This window comes from Pongo pygmaeus, chromosome 10 (assembly GCF_028885625.2).
Source record: "Pongo pygmaeus isolate AG05252 chromosome 10, NHGRI_mPonPyg2-v2.0_pri, whole genome shotgun sequence".
NCBI lineage: Eukaryota > Metazoa > Chordata > Mammalia > Primates > Hominidae > Pongo > Pongo pygmaeus.
Window position 1 is genome coordinate 113,286,754 of NC_072383.2, and position 8,470 is coordinate 113,295,223.

General features: G+C 41.4%; 1 pseudogene; it reads left to right on the forward strand.

Annotated features, from left to right (window-relative positions):
- Positions 1 to 350: 350 nt before the first annotated feature.
- LOC129010775 (osteoclast-stimulating factor 1-like) lies at positions 351 to 999 on the forward strand (annotated as a pseudogene).
- The last annotated feature ends 7,471 nt before the right edge of the window (positions 1,000 to 8,470 follow it).

Consider the following 8,470-nt stretch of genomic DNA (forward strand, 5'->3'; position numbering starts at 1 on the left):
ATTAAAAATGAAGGGTGTTGAATCCAGCAGTTCCACTCTAAGTATACGCCCAAAAGAACTGAAAGCAGGACTTGAAGAGGTATTTATACATTTATATTCATAGCAGCATTATTCACAATAGCCAAAAGTGGAAGGAAGCCAAGTGTTCCCCAGTGGGTAAGTAGATAAACAAGATGTAGTATATCCATACAATGAAATAACATCGAGAGCCAAGGGTGGGTGCCAGTCCTTGAAGGCACATGACTGTAAACCAGACAAAAAGTAAACTTGAGGTGCTTGCAGTGCCAGGTAGCAGGCAAGCAGTGGGCTTTTCAGTGTCGTCTTTAGAATTTGCAGCTCAAGGAAGTGAGATGTCAAAGCTGCCACCCAAACTGGTCAAACCAGGGTAAGATAAAGTCTTCAGAGCCCTCTATACATTTGAACCCAGAACTCCAGATGAACCATGCTTTGAGGAAGGTGATATCATCTACGTTACTGACATGAATGATGAAAATTCGTGGAAAGGCACCTCCAAAGGCAGGACTGGACTAACTCCAAGCAACTATGTGGCCGAGCAGGCAATCCATTGACAATCTATTGCATGAAGTAGCAAAAAGAGGCAACTTGAGTTGGTTGCAAGAGTGTTTGGACAACCGAGTGGGTGTTAATGGCTTAGACAAGGCTGGAAGCACTGCCTTAGACTAGGCTTGTCATGGGGATCTCAGAGATATAGTGGAAATGCTATTTACTCAACCGAGTATTTAACTGAAACAACAGAACAAGTTGGAAGACACAGCTTTGCATGCTGCTGCCTGGAAGAGTTATGCAGATATTGTCCAGTTGCTTCTGGCAAAAGGTGCCAGAACAGACTGAAGAAACAATGAGAAGAAGCTGGCTTTGGGCATGGCTACCAATGCCCATGCGTCTCTCCCGAAAAAGAAACAGGAGACAGATGCAGTTCGAACATTAAGCAATGCTCTTGCTATTCCAAAACTTTGTCTGCCAGAAGAGGGTTGGTAATCACTTTTTTAAAGTATATATGAACATGGCACTGTTGCACTGTGTTTGAGTAAAGCAGGTAAAGGAAGGGTTCTCACCCACAGGAAGGGGAACATCACACACTGGGGCCTGTTGTGGGGTTGGGGGAAGAGGGAGGGATAGCATTAGGAGATACACCTAATGTAAATGATGAGTTAATGGGTGCAGCACACCAACATGGCACATGTTTACATATGTAACAAACCTGCACGTTGTGCACATGTACTCTAGAACTTAAAGTATAATTTTAAAAAAAAAAGGAAAGGTTCTCACCTTTGGTTTGCCAGTAAGTGACTGGATTCGAACATTAAGCAATGCTCTTGTTATTCCAAAACTTTGTCTGCCGGAAGAGGGTTGGTAATTATTTTTTTAAGTATGTATGAACATGGCAGTGTTGCACTGTGTTTGAGTAGAACAGGTAAACGAAGGGTTCTCACCTTTGGTTTGCCAATGAATGACTGGATTCTTTACTGTATAAAATGCATTGTTCACCAGAATAGAACAAGAAGAGATGATTTCTATTTATCAAACTAAAGGAATTCTATAATTTTTTTCTTTAAAAAAATCAGGACCGGGCGCAGTGGCTCATGCCTGTAATCTCAGCACTTTGGGAGGCCGAGGCAGGCAGATCATGAGGTCAGGAGTTCGAGACCAGCCTGACCAACATGGTGAAATCCCATCTCTACTAGAAAATACAAAAATTAGCTGAATGTGGTGGTGCACACCTGTAATCCCCACTGGGGAGGCAGAGGCAGGAGAATCACTTGAACCCGGGAGGTGGAGGTTGCAGTGAGCCAAGATTGCACCATTGCACTCCAGCCTGGGAGACAGAGCAAGACTATGTCTTGCAAAAAAAAAAAAAAAATTCAGGATGGTTTTTTTGGTCAAAATTATTTATCTCAAGGATTGTGATATTTTGAATGGATTTTTCAAGGGAGGGAAGGCTTACTATAATAATAAACCAAAATACTTAACAGAAAATCTTCAGCTATTCTGACAAGAATAAACATTTTAAGAGGCTTTTTAAAAAAACATGTAATATGATTCTGTGTTAAAAAGGAAGGAATTTCTCTCTTTCTCTCTCTTTTTTTTTTTTTTTTTTTTTTTTGAGATGGAGTCCTGCTCTGTCACCCAGGCAGTGGCGCAATCTCCACTCATTGCAACCTCCACCTCCCAGGTTCAAGCAATTCTCCTGCATCAGCCTCCCAAGTGACTGGGATTACAGGCACCCACCACCACACTGAGCTAATTTTTTTATTTTTAGTAGAGACGGGGTTTCACCACATTGGCCAGGCTGGTCTCGAGGTCCTGACCTCAAGTGACCCGCCCGCCTTGACCTCCCAAAGTGCTGGGATTACAGGCATGAGCCACTGCGCCTGGCCAGGAAGGAATTTCTGACACATGCTGCCACACAGATGAACCTTGAGAATATTATGCTGAGTGAAATAAGCCAGTCACAAAAGGACAAATACCTTCATATGAGGTATCTAAAATAGTCAAAAGTCATAGAAACAGAAAGTGGAATGGTGGTGGCCATTGATTAAACAGGTATAGAGTTTCAGTTTTGCAAGATGAAAATATTCTTTTTTTTTTCTTCTTTTGAGATGGAGTCTCACTCTGTCACCCAGGCTGGAGTGCAGTGGTGTAATCTCGGCTCACTGCAATCTCCATCTCCTGGGTTCAAGTGATTTTCCTGCCTCAGCCTCCTGAATAGCTAGGACTACAGGTGCCCGCCACCATGCTCAGTTAATTTTTGTATTTTTAGTACAGACAGGGTTTCACCATGTTGTCCAGGCTGGTCTCGAACTCCTGACCTCAGGTGATTCACCCGCCTCGGCATCCCAAAGTGCTGGGATTACAGGTGTGAGCCACCACACCTGGCCAGATAAAAATATTCTGAAGATCAGCTGCACAACAATGTGAATATACTTAACACCATTGCACTATATGCTTAAAATGGTTCAGATGGTAAACTTTATATTATTTGCATTCTATGACAGTTAAAAATGTTGTTTAAAAGGGTGTTGAGTTTTTTATAGTTTTCTAGCCTTCCTTTCACTTTTAATTTCTATGTTTTTAAAGGTCTTGGTGCCTACCCAAGATGATTGTGGGGAATGTTATAAATATACATTGGGCTGGGCACTGTGGCTCATACCTGTAATCCCAGCACTTTAAGAGGCCAAGGTGGGTGATTGCTTGAGCTCAGGAGTTCAAGATCAGCCTGGGCAACATGGTGAAACCCTGTCTCTACTAAAAATACAAAAACTAGCCAGGCGCGGTGGCACATGTCTGTGATCCCAGCTACTCGGGAGGCTGAGGTGGGAGGATAACCTGAGCTCAGGGAAGTCGAGTCTGCAGTGAGCCAAGATCATGCCACTGCACTCCAACCTGGGTGACAAAGCAAGACTCTGTCTCAACAAAAAAAAATTTTTAAATAATAGTAATAAATATAGATTAAATATATAAGACATCCTAGCAAGAGAAAAAAAACTATATATAAAACATATATAAACAGAATATATAATAAATATTCTTATATATGTATATATGATATATGTCACATATATAAACATGCACTTACTTATCCTTATATTTATATCAGTAAAATAATCTAAACAGCACTTGGTTGGTGTGTGCTGTCTTTTGTACTGGATTATAAAATCATCAACATTTATTTGATTTGGTTGGAGCTGATCATTCAGACAGCTCTTCCTGTGAAGAGCCAAATGATGTAACACTAAAAGGGGGCTGTCTAACTGGGAAGAGGCTTTTGAAAGTTTGTCCAGGTCCCATGTCCCCAGTCCTCAATTGTCAACCATCATCCCATCTTCACCTAACCTGCAATAAGTCTGACATTTCAATATGACTCCTGAATCTAGGCAGGTAAAGTTATTTGCCAGAAAGAAATAAAAATCGTGTAACAGTAATAAGTCTATGTTTGAGTACCAATATTAGAAGTGGTAATATTTCCAATTTGTGTGTATCTTGTTTGCTACATTAAAAAAAAAGAAACATTTTGTATATTAAATTATGATTTGTCTTAGGCAGAATTCCTCCTGAGTTGGGGATAAAGATTTGAGGGCATTTAATCTATTTGGGAGGGACCCCTGGAAGCACCACTAGTAGAGCTGGGGATTGAGACAGATAAGGAAAGAAGCCAACACAAGTTCCATTCATTAATGAGCAGGTGACCACTGTGGGCAGCTGGGACTCAATTCTCCTCTGCTGGGGATAGGCCCCCAAATCTGGCCATAAACTGGCCCCAAAACTGGCCATAAACAAAATCTCTGCAGCACAGTGACATGTTTGTGATGGCCATGGTGCCCATGCTGAAGGTTGTGGGTTTACCGGAATGAGGGCAAGCAACACCTGGCCCACCCAGGGCAGAAAACTGCTACAGGCCTTCCTGAACCACAAACAATAGCATGAGTGATCTGTGCCTTAAGGACATGTTCCTGCTGCAGATAACTAGCCAAACCCATCCCTTTATTTCAGCCTGTCCCTTTATTTCCCGTAAGGAATACTTTTAGTTAATCTATAATCTATAGAAACAATGCTTATCACTGGCTTGCTGTCAATAAATATGTGGGTAAATCTCTGTTTCGGGCTCTCAGCTCTGAAGGCTGTGAGACCCCTGATTTCCCACTCCAAACTCTATATTTCTGTGTGTGTGTCTTTAATTCCTCTGACGCCACTGGGTTAGAGTCTCTCCGACCGAGTTGGTCTCGGCACTCCTGGAGACTTCTGGGAGACTCTGTAAGTTGATGTCTTGCTGACAAATGAGGAACTGGGGAATTTATCCTTGAACTCCTGCTTATTACTAATTGAGGGCTGCCCCTGGGATACCATCTCCCAGCCACTTCTAGCCAACTCCTGACACCGTCCAAGCACACACCTGCAACAGATGAATTCCCAGGCAGAGACAAAGCACCTGTGGGTAAGAACCTATTAGAGATTGTGGTACTGCTGAGTATCTGAGTCACAACTCACTTGGTAAAGCTTAGAACTAATGATTATGAAACTTTAAAATTGCATGATTATAATTCATTGTGCAGCTAATAACCTCCATGTATTGATGATGAGTATGCTTTTCGTCCATAATAAGTGGTTGAATATGAAGGAGCCTAACAATGACCCCACAGGCTGTGTAAGAGCTTCTAGGGCCCCTTTGCAAACACAGCCTGCTCTAGAATGAAACCAACACAAATTCTCAACAGCCAGGAATTGAGAGAGAGATGGAATTCTGATGACATCCCTGGAACTCAATACAACATAGACCAAAATCTTGACCTACCCTTGGGAGCTCCCGGTTACAGACAAAAATTCTCTGTTTTGGCTTCATTTACTCAACTCAAACTAGCTAAGTTAAGTAAATAAAAAATCATACTGACATTCTGTATTATGGCTTGGGGAAAGGAAAAGGCATCTGTATCAAGGTCTCTCAGCTGGTCCAGAGATGAGACTCAGACAAGCCTGGGTAGAGAAGGACATAGCATGTTCCGCAGTGAGCCTTGGCTGACAATGTCACCTAAACTGTTGGGAAATACCTAGAGGACTTCAAACAAGGGTCTAGCCATACCATCTGATTTGAATGCGACCTGTGGAAAAGATTTTGAACTTTCTTCAAAAATTAGAATTCAAATATAGAAAATTATGAATTTACAATAATACAGAAAAAATATCTTTGGTCCTCTTTTGAATTTGCTATGGCAGCAACTCATCCTACTAGACACTAGTAAATAACAAAAAAGAAGTAATGAAGCATTTATCCTGCCTTCTCTGTTCAAATGGTATATTTGTTGTTGTTGTTTATGAGACAGGGTCTCTGTCACCCTGGATGGAGTACAGTGGTGCAACCATAGTTCACGGCAGCCTCGACTTCCTGGGCTCAAGGAATCCTCCCACCTTAGCCTCTGGAGTAGCTGCTACTACAGGTGCATGCCACTGCTCCCAGCTCTGTCCAAACTATATTTCATGGTAAATAAATAGGTGAGGAGGGATAGTTCTTTATATAAGAATTCCGTTTCATAGATGCAGAAGATAGACATATAAAATCATTTTGCATCTCCTAATGGGATAACAGAACTAGGCAATAATTAGCGATGACTGATAAAATAATTCAATGAAAATTTGATTGTAAACTTCATAATAGATGAGTTGGACTTTTACCAACCAGACAGTAGGTATTTGGTATTTCTGATATAATCAACCAGTAATATATAATACCACCTATGAATTACTCTTGTCAAAAAATAAATTAAGCTTGGGACTAGTCAAGTTTCACATTCGGAATTTGGATCATGATAAATAGAGGGGACAAAGGAAACAAGAATGCAATCAACCTAGTCCAGAATGTGGAAAATTTAGAATAAATGACTTGGTTCCTTATAAATGCATGACATTAAAGAGAGGAAGAGGAAGGAAAATTATTACTAATTAAAAGAGACTTAACTGACATATTAACTAAATACCACATGTGGTTATTTTATAGATTCTGACTCAAATAAATAAACCATAGAAAGGCATTTTAGATTAAAAAACATATTTGAGTATTAAATGAAAGCAAAATAGAGGGCAATTAGAACTCTCATACATGGCTGATAGAAATGCAAAATGGTTGTGGAAGACAGTGTGGCAATTCCTCAAAGATCTAGAACTGAAAACACCATTTGACCCATACAGCCATACAATAAAATGCTACCCAGCAATATAAAGTAACAAACTACTGATAGACTCAATAACATGGATGAATGGCAAAAGCAGTATGCTAAGTAAAGTAAGTCACATTCAAAAGCCTATACGTGGGCTGGGTGCAGTGATTCACGCCTGTAATCCCAGCACCTTGGGAAGCCGAAGCAGGTGGATCACTTGAGGTCAGGAGTTCAAGACCAGCCTGGCCAACATAGTGAAACCCCATCTCTACTAAAAATACAAAAATTTGCCAGGTGTGGGGGTATGTGCCTGTGGTCCCAGCTACTCAGGAGACTGAGGCACAAGAATTGCTTGAACCCAGGAGGCAGAGGCTGCAGTGAGCTGAGATCACACAACTGCACTCCAGCCTGGGCAACAGAGCAAGACTCCATCTCAGAAACAAAAACATACAAACAAACAAAAACTCTATATGCTTTAAAAACAGACACATAGAACAATGAACAGAAGAGAGAGACAAGAAATAAACCCAAGCATGTACTATCAACTAATTTTCAACAAGGCCACCAAGAAGATGCGATGGCAGAAGAATAGTCTCTTCAATAAATAGTATTGGAAAAACAATATCCACATGGAAAAGAATAAAACTTGACCCTTATCTTACAGCATAAACAAAAATCAACTAAAAATTGATTAGTGAACTAAACTTTAAAATCTGAAATTGTAGGCCGGGTATGGTGGCTCATGTCTGTAATCCCAGCACTTTGGGAGACTGAGGCGGGTGGACGACTTGAGCCCAGGATTTCAAGACCAGTCAGGGCAAAATAGTGAGACCCCCATCTCTGCAAAAATACAAAAAATAGCCTGGTGGGAGGGCACATGTTTGTAGTTCCAGCTACTCGGGAAGCTGAGGTGGGAGGATTGCTTGAGCTCAGGTGGCAGAGGCAGCAGTGAGCACTCTAGCCTGGGCAAGAGCGAGACTCTGTCTCAAAAAAAAAAGAAAATCTGGCGGGGCACGGTGGCTCAGACGCCAACACTTTGGGAGGCCGAGGCAGGTAGATCACTTGAGGTCAGGAGGTCAAGACCAGCCTGGACAACATAGTGAAACCCTATCTCTGCTAAAAATACAAAAATTAGCCAGGCTTGATGGCACATGCCTGTAATTCCAGCTACTTGGGAGGCTGAGGCACAAAAATTAGCTGAGTGTGGTGGTGCGCACCTGTGGTCCCAGCTACTCAGGAGGCTGAGGCACAAGAATCGCTTGAACCTGAGAGGCAGAGGTTGCAGTGAGCTCAGATCATGACACTGCACTCCAGCCTGGGTGACAGAGTGAGGCTCCATCAAAAAAAAAAAAAAAAAAAAAAACCACCAAAACAAAAAGAGGGAGAAATGATGAAACACAAATGGCAAAATAATGATTATTGTTGAAGCTAGGTGATTATTACCTTATTCTTTCTACTTTTGTGTATGCTTGAAAATAATCATAATGAAAGGTAAAAAGAAACTGAAAAGAAAGAAAAAGTGTGAAGGACTCTGTAGTCACTCCACCTGGCTTCACCACTTACCACCTATGTTGAACTTGGACACATATCTCAGCTTTGTTTCTCACCACTTAGATGTTAGCAATATTTTGACTTATAGGATTTTATGATGACCAACTGAATTAGTATAGGTGAAGTGTTTAGGTAATGAAGAAACTGTATACTCTCAATAAATAGAAGTTATGATTATTAGAAATTGGATTGCCTGGGTACGATGGCTCACGCCTGTAATGCCAGCACTTTGGGAGGCTGAGGCTGGCGGA